The sequence below is a fragment of the Vulpes lagopus genome, chromosome 3 (assembly GCF_018345385.1).
Source record: "Vulpes lagopus strain Blue_001 chromosome 3, ASM1834538v1, whole genome shotgun sequence".
Lineage (NCBI taxonomy): Eukaryota > Metazoa > Chordata > Mammalia > Carnivora > Canidae > Vulpes > Vulpes lagopus.
The window spans coordinates 11,943,700-11,955,839 of record NC_054826.1 but is presented as its reverse complement, the minus strand read 5'-3'; positions in this window follow the sequence as shown (position 1 = coordinate 11,955,839).

Below are 12,140 nucleotides of genomic sequence, written 5' to 3'. Positions count from 1 at the left end.
TCTTTTATAAAGTTTAATTCGAAATTAGAATTTTTGCAATGAACTGGTCAAGTGTAAAACCACTGTCCTGACTTTGCTTAATTATCATTGTATTTTGAGAAAAAAAAATCTGCTACCTCCTGCAATCATTTATTGGCAACCCTATGTTCTGGGGAGTAAGCTGGGCAGTGTGAGCACAGAAAAGAATTAGACATTGTTTTACCATCATTTAATGCATGTTTATCTCCAATATATTGCCAAGTATAGGCCATACTAATAGTTCTCAAGCATGTTTCCAGTGCAGTGTGTCTGGGGTTTATGAAACAGTCCTGCAGTTATAGTGCTATACCAAGTTTCTCAATTGGTGAAATGAGATTCACTGACAAATATGATAATAAACTCAGAGGATAATCCAATTCCAATATAACCTTAAATACCTAAATAGATATCATCAGATCTAAAAGGAGAATGAAAAATCGACACCTGTTGAAGATTTTAATAGAAACTCATGGATTAAGCAGGCAAAAATGTTGAGACTATATGGAAGGATTTGAACAACATGAAAACTATCTTCATCATGTTTGTCTGTGTGTAGCTTCTCCCAATAAACAGAGCAAACTCATAGTTTTTAGACATGTAGAACATTTATAAAATTTGATCCCGTATTCCACAAGGAATGCTTTAAGGAATACTAAAGAACTGGTAGTTGGTGGAAAACCTTCTCTAGTCAAAATGCAATAAAAGTAAAAATAAGCAATATATTTGGAGGCTTTTAAATCCTTTTTCCAAACATGAGGGCTCTCTGGCTTTGTGTGACTTTTTAAGCTCTGAGCCACTGCTATTGAAGTCAAAAGCCAATGGCTTTAAGAACCTAGTGCATGATGATACATCACCCACTTGCTTTGTCATCCTCCTCAAACATCCCCAATATCCTGAAAGATTCCCAAAAGAAACAGCAAATATAAAAGGAAAATAGATACAAACTGATAGAAAAGACACTAGACCAGTATAAGCAGGGATGAATACAGCTTTGGTTGACATCAAGAGTTATATAGTATTCTTGGGTCTGATATAACTAGAGCAAGAGTATTGACTACTTGAGCATTGAAAAAACAATCAAATCCAACAGCTTTGGGAAGATTTACATAGAAAAGTTAGGGTTAGAAGCAGTGAACAATGGAGAACCACTTTGTTTTCTCATATTATAAAATTGGGCTCTTAGGAAACTCGGTTTGGCAACTGTATACAAGACATTTCCAGAAGAAGAGATAGAACTTAGAATATTTATGAGGTGATAAGTGATTGGCACTAGAAAAATGCCAGAGAGTCAGGTAGTGGGTGTTTTAATGATAGTATGCACCTGTATGAGATACCAGTGTTCTGGTGTTTGCTTCCAGGTTGATGTTCTGAAGTCACCCTAATAAGTATTTCTATCTGGGCTATGAGATTTAGTGAGAACAAGAAGTTCAAAGAACAGTGTGCAAAAGCAAGTGGAAAAGAGAGGAACTCAGAAAGAAAGGAAAAAGAAAGAAAAACTGAGTTAAGGAGCCTTTTTATCATTGATGATGCTATGAGTACCACCATGCTTACCACTCCACTTCTCACTCTGCCAAAACGCACTAGCAAGTGGGAAAAAAAATGATAATCCAGGAAGAGGGATCTGTTCTTTCATCCACATAAAAACCAGAGTATTATGCTGAAGGGCATTTTGAATTTAATCCAATCCAGCTATAATCCTCCATTTAAGAAACTTCCATTTGGTATGGAGAATACCAATGTAGATATCCAAGGAGGAAAGGAGGGAAATAATACTTTGGCAGCTTTGTTCCCTAGTTTTTTTCTTCCTTATATCCACCCCCCCCCCACACACACACACATAACTCATTATTTATTGTCATATTTGAGTTGGGAAAACTAGAATGAAGGTGAATGGAAAAATGCAATTATTCTCTTTTTATTCTGATATATTAAAAAAATAAAGATCTTGGAAAATATTTTTAAAAGATAATAAGTTTTATTTAACATAAAAGCAATAAGAATTTTAATTTGTTATCTTACCATACATTGAGGATATGACATACAGAATAAATTCCACTCAAGGGGCACCTGGGTGGCTCAGTGGTTGAGCATCTTCCTTTGGCTCAGGTCTTGGGCCTAGGATGAGTCCTGTGTCAGGCTCCCTCTGGGGAGCCTGCTTCTCCCTCTGCCTATGGCTCTGCCTCTCTCTCTGTGTCTCTCATGAATAAATAAATAAAATTAAAAAAAAATAAAAAAGGATAAATTCCACTCAATGAATTACTTAAAAGAAAAATTCAGGGCATTAGGTATTTAGAAAGAATGTTATTCTCTTTATTACATGTATATTTTATTGTGTTATAGACACTTAAAATACAAACATTATCACATTGATTCAATCATGTGTAATAAAACATAGTTCACAGTGATTTAAGGAGATTTAGAGCTCTATGTTTCATTTAATTTCCTTATTTGCAATATAAATGGGCAGTTAGTAACATTTTGCTATAAAGTAAAATGATCTAAATAACTCTGCTTAACCGTATATTTAATATAATTTTTTTCTTATTCTTTTTACTTTAATCCAGAATTTCACAGAAGTATCATTTAATGCATATTTTAAAAAGAAAGATATTTTCATAGCTATTGTAGCTACTAGCTACAAAACACCTCTGAGCACCTTTATCAGAACAAAGTTTCCACGTGGTTACTAGCTCAATAAAACTGATTAAACATTTACTCAGGAAAAGAAATGAAAACTGACTCTGTCTTCAATTAAAAAAAAAAAAAAAAAGAGCCTGAGGTATGCAGATGATCAACAGACTCAGCTATCATTTTTAAAAAAATATTCAGAGTTGAAGTTTTCATTTCATTACCATTTGAACTTTGATAGTATTTTATAAGTTATAAGGCTGTATTAGGGTCCCAGCAGGAAACAGATACAGCAATCAATTCGGTAATTGAGGAGAGTTTAATTAAGGAACCACTGCCTAAGTCTGGACAAGGTTTAGGATTTCTGTAAGGTAATCCAAAATCCCCTGAGGCTAGCAGCAGTTTGGAGTCCTATTTACCCCAAGGCTTGAAAGGATATGCAGGGAAGTATTTTCTAGAACTCAGACCAAGGAAGAGGGCACTGTGGTCTTTGATGGTAACCTGTCAGGGTCTGAGCATGGAAAATACATATTCAGGCTATCCCCACCCTTCGGTCTTCCCTGGTGCTTTCCATTGACCAAAATCATAAATAAGTCACCAGGCAAAGGACTCCATTGATATATTTCATATTAGTTAGCTTCATTCCCAAGACACGGAGCTCAATGGAGGAGGATTTAAATTAAATCTGGGAGAAAAACAGAACACAGCCAGCATATGGGCCCAGTGGATAATTTAGGAATTCACTCAGAAAATGTTTATTAAACATCTATTATATACTATGTTACTGTGCTAGGCACTGAGGATGCAAATATGAACAGAACATAATTCTTGCAATGGAAAACAACCTGGGCTTGTTTTTCTTTTCTTTTTTTCTCTTTTCTTTTCTTGAAACTTAACACGTTAAAAAAGGACTAAGGAAAACAAAAGTAGGAAAAAATTCACTGTGAAGGAAAAGATATTATGAAGCATAAAATATTCATTCATAGGAAAAAATATAGAGAACTACTCCCCATCCCAGTCTCCATCTGCCCTGAAAGATAAAGGCTTATAAAAATTATTCTGAACCTAAAATTCCTGTAAACGAATAGTGGGCCTAAGTTATATGAGGGGGCACAGAGAATTGATTCATGCTTAATAAACCCTGCAATTAATAAAACCTTGTTCCTAGGCTACTCCCTCCTCTGGGGAGCTCTCAGTATTTTATAGCCCTTGTCTAAGAAGCCTTATAACTCCTCTGCATTAGAAAGAATGGAATAAGTGTGTCAATGGGGTGAGTATGTTTTCTTTTTTTTCTGTACCTTGAATCCTTTAGTAGTGAGTCAGTGTTTTGCATCTCTAATTTTCCTATTTTATGGAGTGACTAAAGGGTAGCTTTTCTCTCCCTGCATTATGTCATTGTTGCTGGAGATCACAAATCCTCAAATAGTAAATTTTTTAATTAATTCAAAGAATATTAAGTAAACTCTGTACTTCTGACAAAAAAAATTCTTAATTTTTCCATGAACTTCTGTTTGTTTCTGTACTTGATAAAACGTTTTATGATGCGTATCTAGACTGAGTGTGACATAGTTGATGGTGATAAAAATGACCCACTTAATAATTGATTGTTTTCTTAGTATAATTTCAATTGCTTAGAAATACCTGTCTGTTGGGGTACCTGTGTGGTGCAATCAGTTAAGTGTCTGACGCTTGGTTTTGGCTCTGTTCCTATTCTCAGGGTCATGGGATCAAGCCCACATCAGGCTCCATGCTCAGTGTGGAATCAGCTTGAGATTTTCTCTCCCTTTCCCTCTGCCCCTCCTGTTCATTCTCTCAAGCTCTCTCTCTCTCTTTCTCTCAAATAAATAAATAAATCTTTAAAAAAAGACCTGGCTGCTTAGGTATATATTGTATCTGTTGGGATTAATTTTTATAGGTTCATAAAGTCATTGTGACATTTTTCAGGCCATTGCTTATTTAGCCTCTGTTAGAATTGTCATAAACACCAACAAGTGTAAGCAAGTGCCCTTCTCAGCCAGGCAAGGCACCATAGTGTTGTATAGTTGCTGTTTATTAGTTTTGTTTTCTTGAAACTAATGGATGGAAGTTTCCAGCTAGAAATGAGATACCCTAGACGTTAACTGGGATTTTCTGACTTCTTTAAACTTGTTTGGACATCTGTGCATACCTAATGGAAGCCAAGGCAGTGCTCAGGGCTTCTGCAAGTCGAGGGGAGTGTGGTGCCCATGTTTTCCCACTCTAACTACTTTTCCTTCCCTTTTCCTGTAAGCATTCACTACTTTTTATAAAGATTTGTTTATTTATTTATTTGAGAGAGAGATTGAGAGAAAGACATAGAAACAGAGAGCATGAGCGCACATGCCGGTAGAGGGGTGGAGAGAGAGAGAAAGAGAGTTTCCAGCCGATTCTCCTCGGAACGTGGAGCCTGAGTGGGTCTTGATCTCACAACTGTGAGATCATGACCTGAGCTGAAATCAAGAGCCAGATGCTTAACTGACTGAGCCACCCAGGCACTCTGCTTTATGCATTCATTTTAATGGCATTTCAGTAGACAGGAAGCAGACCTTTGCCCAAATTTTCCCATTATACACCCCTCTCACAAAAGTATCTGCAAGAAAAAAAAAAAAACAAAAAACAAACAAACAAACAAAAGGATCTGCAAGAATCGTAGAGTTGGGGAGGTGTGGGAAGATATAAAGGGTATTTATAATGGAAAATATTTCAGATTGAGACTCAGCACCTCAAAATATTCTTTTGGTCTCTTTATTTCCCAGAAATTTCTAGTGACCCTCCCTATCTAAGTACTTCTCCATCTCAGCTTGTTTCTTGCCCTCTTGTCGGCTTCCTTCTCACTCTATTCCTTCCCCTCCCCCCATGTTTTCATCCTTCTGTAGAAGAGAGAATCAAAATATTTCCCTTGTCCCAAGGAGGTTTGTTCAACCTTCAGCTTTGTTGCAGCTTGTCCTGCTGGCACACATATTCTCAGGGTCATACATTCCAGACCAAGTGGCTTACAAGATTCCTCCACAAAAAAATCTATTCTCTCTCTAAAAGGGTAAATGGAGTTATTAAAGTAAGAGCAATTTCCACTTTGCTGTGGTGGGACATATATTTCCTAATAAGATAACATAGTTTTTTCATTTTTTTGCTTAAACTTGAGAGAGCAGAGAACAAAATCTGGTTACATCATGAAGTATGGAAGCAAGGCGAGCTGTGTCTTTGACAATGCAAATACATTGTTTCGTAATGTGCTGATAATTCCACTTAAAACTCTGAACATGTACACAGCTTTTTGGTGAGTTAAGGACAATCTTACATAGATATAGGAACCAAGTAGGAAAATATATGAGCTAGGCTTAAACTGTGTATTTTTACATATTTTTCCTTTCATTTTTGAACTTTGGAGAATCTTAAACAATAGGGCAAGCAGTGAGATTCTTAAAGACCTGGATAGAATAAGCTTCAATTTCCTACATGACTTACAAACCAGCTTTTTGGTGGCTAAAATCTCTTTCAACAAAACTATACTCTACTGAGAATAAATAATACTAAGATAGAATCCACAGTAAAAATGAGTTAAACACCTGACAGAAAAAAACCCAGATAGAAAAAGTAATGTTGGAAAAGAAAACCATAGCTGGAGGCATCACAATTCTGGACTTCAAGCTGTATTACTAAGTGGTAGTCATCAAAATAATATGGTACTGGCACAAAAAGAGGCCCATAGATCAATGGAACAGAATAGAAAACCTAGAAATGGACCCACAACTATATGGTCAACTAATCTTCAACAATGCAGGAAAAAATATCTAATGGAAAAAAAGACAATCTTTTTGGACAGAGACTTGCAGAAGAATGAAATGGGACCACTTTCTTACACCATACACTACAATCAATTCAAAATGGATGAAAGACCTAAATGTGAGACAGGAATCCACTAAAATCCTAGTGGAGAACACAGGCAGCAACCTCTTTGACCTTGGCCATAGCCACTTCTTACGAGACACTTCTCTGGAAGCAGGGGAAACAAAAGCAAAAATGAACTATTGGGACTTCATCAAGATAAAGCTTCTGCATAGGGGCACCTGTGTGGCTTAATTGATTAAGTGTCTGCCTTTACCTCAGGTTATGATCCTGGGGTCCTAGGATCAAGCTCTATGTTGGGCTCTCTGCTCAGCAGGGAGCCTGCTTCTTCCTCTCCCTCTGTCACTCCCCCTGCTTGTGCTCCCTCTCTCTCTCAAATAAATAAATAAAATATTTTTTTAAAAAACGTTAAAAATAGAACTGTCCTACAACCCAGCAGGTGCACTACTAGGTATTTATCTAGAGGATAGAAAAGTGCTGATTCAAAGGGGCACACATGCCCCAATGTTTATAGCAACACTATCAATGATAGTCAAATTATGGAAAGAGCTCACATGTCCATCAACTGATGCATGGGTAAAGAAGAAGTGGTATGGGCACCTCGGTGGCTCCGTTCATTAAGTTTTTGCCTATGACTCCAGACATGATCCTGGGGTCCTGATATTGAGCCCTACTTTAGGTTCCCTGGTCAGCAAGGGATCTGCTTCTCAATACCCCTCTGCTCCTTCCTCTCCTCCTCTCATTGCTCATAAATAAATGAGATCTTTGTAAAAAATGAAGTGGTATATATACTCAATGAAATGTTACTCAGCCACCAAAAAGAATGAAATCTTGCCATTTGCAACAATGTGGATAGAACTAGAGTGTATTACGCTAAGTGAAATATGTCAGTCAAAGAAAGACAAATAATGTATTATTTCAGTCATATGTGGAATTTGAGAAACAAAATAGAGAGAAGGAAAGCTCTTAACCATAGAGAACAGAGGGTCGTTGGAGGGGAGAGGGGTGGGGGGATGGGTATTAAGGAGGGCACCTGTTGTGATGAGCACAGGGTGCTGTATGTAAATGATACTAAATTCCACTCTTGAAACCAATACTACACTATATGTTAACTAAGTTGAATTTAAATAAAATCTTGGAAGCAAAAAGACCAAGGAAAAAACGAGAGTCTAACACCTGAAAAGGGGAAGAAACAGGTGAGATGGGAAAGACTGAAGTTGCCTGTGTTTAAATCTCAATTTTTGATACGTGGTGGGACCCTGCTAGGAAAGCTGCAGAAGGGAAGGCAGGGCTATTGCCATTGTGGTTGTTATCTTGTGCGCTTTGAGATTCTACCTAGGTATCAAACTGAGAAGCTCAGTGGTTGGCAGCAACGTTGATATCACGTGATTTTTATGTCACATAACAGGAGGGAACATGTGGCAGGGCTTAAGTTCAGATCCATTTTGGTGTCATGAGTGATAAAGAAAAGGAAGATATCAGAGAATGTAGGGGACTCAGGTTCAAACAAAAGTTAATAGAAGTTGGAGAACACACCCCTGACATTTATGTTTTGATTCTCCTTCAATTTGATTTAAAATGAGTAATTTACCTCATGGACAAAAACGCTGTCATGGCCCACATTTCAAGATGTGTTCCACATTGTAACTGTTGAGCTTGGAGATGCTCAGACTTCACAGCTACACATGAAAGATATCAAGGCACCACCTATAAATCAGGACAATGGACAGCATCGGCTAAGGAAATCGTTAGCAAGGTTAGGTAGGGAGCTCCTCTTAGAGGCATTTTCAGCAAGTATCTTAAATATATTCAGCAGTCGAAGCCTTTTTACAGTGTGATTACACGGTTACAGGCTCGCCACATGGCTTCCCAGAGTAAAGCATAACAAGCTGTATTTGAAGAGACCCTTACAGACACAGCTCGGCTGACCACGCTCAGCATATAGTTTACATACAGATCAATAAAGACTGAGTTCCAATCGAATCTCAGGCCTGGCTTCTAATTGTTTCCCCTAAATTATAAGGGGATCACTTTTGCATCTTCCTAACTGAATCAGGGATTTTAACTTATTTACTTCCAGAGACTATGCCCTAGGAGTATAAATGCTCACCTAACTAAAAAGCCTAGTGGACCACTTAGCAGAAAGCATTTTCCTTTCCTGGTGCTTGCTTACAGAAATCCAATAGGGCTTTGCTACTCTAACTATCACAGCCTGTTCTGAGCCTTAAAATGTTGTCTTCATCTGTTTGATAACATCTGCTGCACACTCTGGTCATATGGTAGCCCTTAGGAAATGGTTCTCTAAGTCAGAAGCATATTTCATAAGATTCATATGATTTACAAAGAAGAATTTTAAGTTGTATTGAGTACTTTTGGGGTGATTCATGCAAAAAAGAAGATTTCCATTTGCATACCAGCGAAATCCTGCTGCCTTAGAAAACCATGCTAAACTATGTAATTAATCTTTGTACATGGGGAAGGATTTATTTTTCTTATTTCCAGTACCCAAGAAACAGATTCCTATAACCTTGGTCTCGAAGATATTTAAAACAGCCATGAATATAGCACCACGAGGTTTTAGGTTCGGTATGTGATATAAGGAGAGAACAAAATCTAGTCCTCAAAAATTTTTTTTTTTTTTGCTTTTCTCTAATTGTCCTATTGTTTCCCGCCTCTTTCTGCTTTCCTTTCCTAATTTCCTCTCCCCTTTTCTCCCCTTCCTCTTCTCCTTCTTCTGCCTTTCTTTCTCCAATAATGAAGTTTTCTTTTAGGAATATTTATGACCTGTGCTTGCTGTGTGTTGTAACTTTGATTTTGTTAATTTTCATGCTAGAATCACTCATTTTCACACTGTGAAACTATTACTTTCAGAAAAAAATGCTTTATTTTAAAGTTCTTCCAAATTGTAGTTATCTACTACCATTGGATTTCTAATTTTAGATATTAAACTATTTTTAATTTCATTTTTAAAAGATTTATTAATTTATGTAAGAGAGAGAAAAAGCAAGAGAGAGAGTGTGAGAGAGACAACAAGGGAGGGGTAGAGAGACAGGGGGAGAGAATCTCAAACAGGCTCCCTGCTGAGTGTAGAGTCCAATGAGGGCCTCGATGTCATGAGCCTGAGATCATGAGCTGAGCCAAAACCAAGAGTTAGATGCTCAACCGACTGAACCACCCAGGTGCTCCTAAGGTATTTTTTAAATGTTGGACCCTTTGTCCAATAAGCAGATGCAGTAGAAAGAAAAAAAAAAAACAAAATTTGAGAGATACCTATAACAGAAAGTAGGAAGTACTTAATTCCTTGGGATAGACACATGATAGAACTCAGAAAAGAAGTGATTCTGTATCTTTATGTGTATGTGTGAGTACATATGACTTACATGTGATTTTTGTCATGTTAATGTACCTTCTTTTGGAGGCCTAGAACCACTCTCCTTTTCTTTCACAATGTTTTACAGATTTTAGGTGGTATTGATGTTTTCCCTCCTACCTAAGTGGCTGTGAGTGTTATGACTGAGACAAGTAAGAATGAAAGTTCTCCCTTCCCATGGCCAAACGACCGGTTCCAGAATGTGCTCCTGAGCTAACATGGGCCAATCAGAGTTTTCCTTGGGATTTGTGTTGAGCTTTCAGGAGAGGCATGGCAATAAAGCATGTAGGACTGGGACTGACCGTGGTTATCTTGCTACCCTAGTAAGAGTTTGTCAGAAAAATGCTACACAGAGGCAGGTTGAATTGAATGAGAGCAAAAAAAGAGATTAAGTGGGTTGATGCCATTGACGGCATTCTTGGAGGTTTATACATGGAAGGCATTTTCCAGATATATATGAAATGGGTGATGGAAAGGATGACTTTATAGGAGAGAGAGCAACCAAAACAAATTCAAGGAGGAAAAATGGAGCATAGCACTTCTGGGACTTCGGGATGGGGTTCCAGGATGTTGGCTCTTCAATGGCAGAGATGAGCTGAAAGGCAATAAGGGACTGATGATGGGGAGGACCTTGATTTCCAGGCTAAAGAGCTTGGATTTGATCATGAAGACAATGGAGACCCTTTAAAGGCATTTAAGGAGACATCTGATATGGTTAAGTTTGCCTAGGGCTGGTCTGTGTTAAGGAAGTATATAAACTTAGAATGAGTTTTATTTTTTTAAATTTTAATTTTTTTTGAAATGATTTTTAAATATCATTACTGATGTATTACATTCAGAAGCATCAAGCCAATAATAGGAAAATTTGAAGGTCTAAATCTAACTCTTAAAAATCAATTTTTTTAAACTGCAAGTTTTTCTTGTCATTTATGATATTATAAAACAGCATGGAGACATTGTTATGAATATATCGATTTGATCTTAGACATTCCAGTTATATTAAAAAAGCTAAGTTAGCAAACAAAAAGCATTACAACTGCTGAAAACCAAATCAGTAGAAATAACTAAAGTTAGGAAATAGAAGAGCTAACTTTGCAGTGAAGAACTACAATGGAAACTGAGTTTGTTCTAATGCTCAGAGTAGATGACTTTATTAAAAAATCAAGTAAACCATAAGTGTTGTTTAAACATTTGGTATATCCGTAGTCAATTTTTTCTATCCAAATTCTCAAAATAAGTATTTTGTAGGTATACTATTTTTTTTATTTAAAATGTACAAATTGCAATACCTATATATAAAGTAGTCAAATTTGAATTATATATATATATATATGTATATATATATATATATATATATATATATATATATTTAAAGATTTTATTTATTTGAGAGAGAGAGACAGAGAGAGCACACAAGCAGACAAAGTGGCAGAGGGAGAGGGAAAAATAAACTCCCCACTGAGCAGGGAGCCTGATATGGGGGCTCTATCCCAGGAACCTAGGATCATGACCTGACCCAAAGACAGATGTTTAACCGAGCCATCCAGGCACCCCTGAATAATATATTTTATGTTAATATGCAATGCTTTTTAGTTTGTAATGCTCTTTTCTATCTATGTCTGCTACTCCCAACATCCCTGTGATATAGACCCTGAAGCTTATTTTATGGATGAGGCTTGAAGATGGTGGTAGTAGCATACTCACGGGCACACAGAGAAGCTGGCCACATTGGGATTTGTGTCTGTGTCTGAATCTAAAGCCCAATACTTTCTGGTTTGTTTTTGCTTCAAATACTGTATCCTTTACTTTTCAAGGCAGCATAACAGATGACGCAGGACAGCAAGCTAGCTAAGTGAGGACTTAGGCATCTAGCCTGCACCACCGATGCATGGGATGGCTCTGGCAGTCTAGCGGAACCAGTGCCTTCTGCAGATGAGCCTTGTCATTAGGCTTTTGATTACATTTCCTCTGCTATTTTACTTCCCTGAAGGAGAGTAATTTTGCCCTTGATTCTCTTACCTCTTTTACTTCTCCTTGCCGAACAAGGTAAAGATGGGAATCTTTTCCAAGTAGTAAGGTGACTAAAAGTCCCATTTAGATGAGTGACTACATTCCTTCTAATGGGCTGATTACCAAGTATTGCTACTCTACACAACCTGAGGCATTTCTCACTGTCTGAACTCTTGCTGTTGACTTGGTTAGGAAGAAGCCAGCCCAAATCAATATAGGGCCACATGGCATTTTGGACACTTCATTTTTA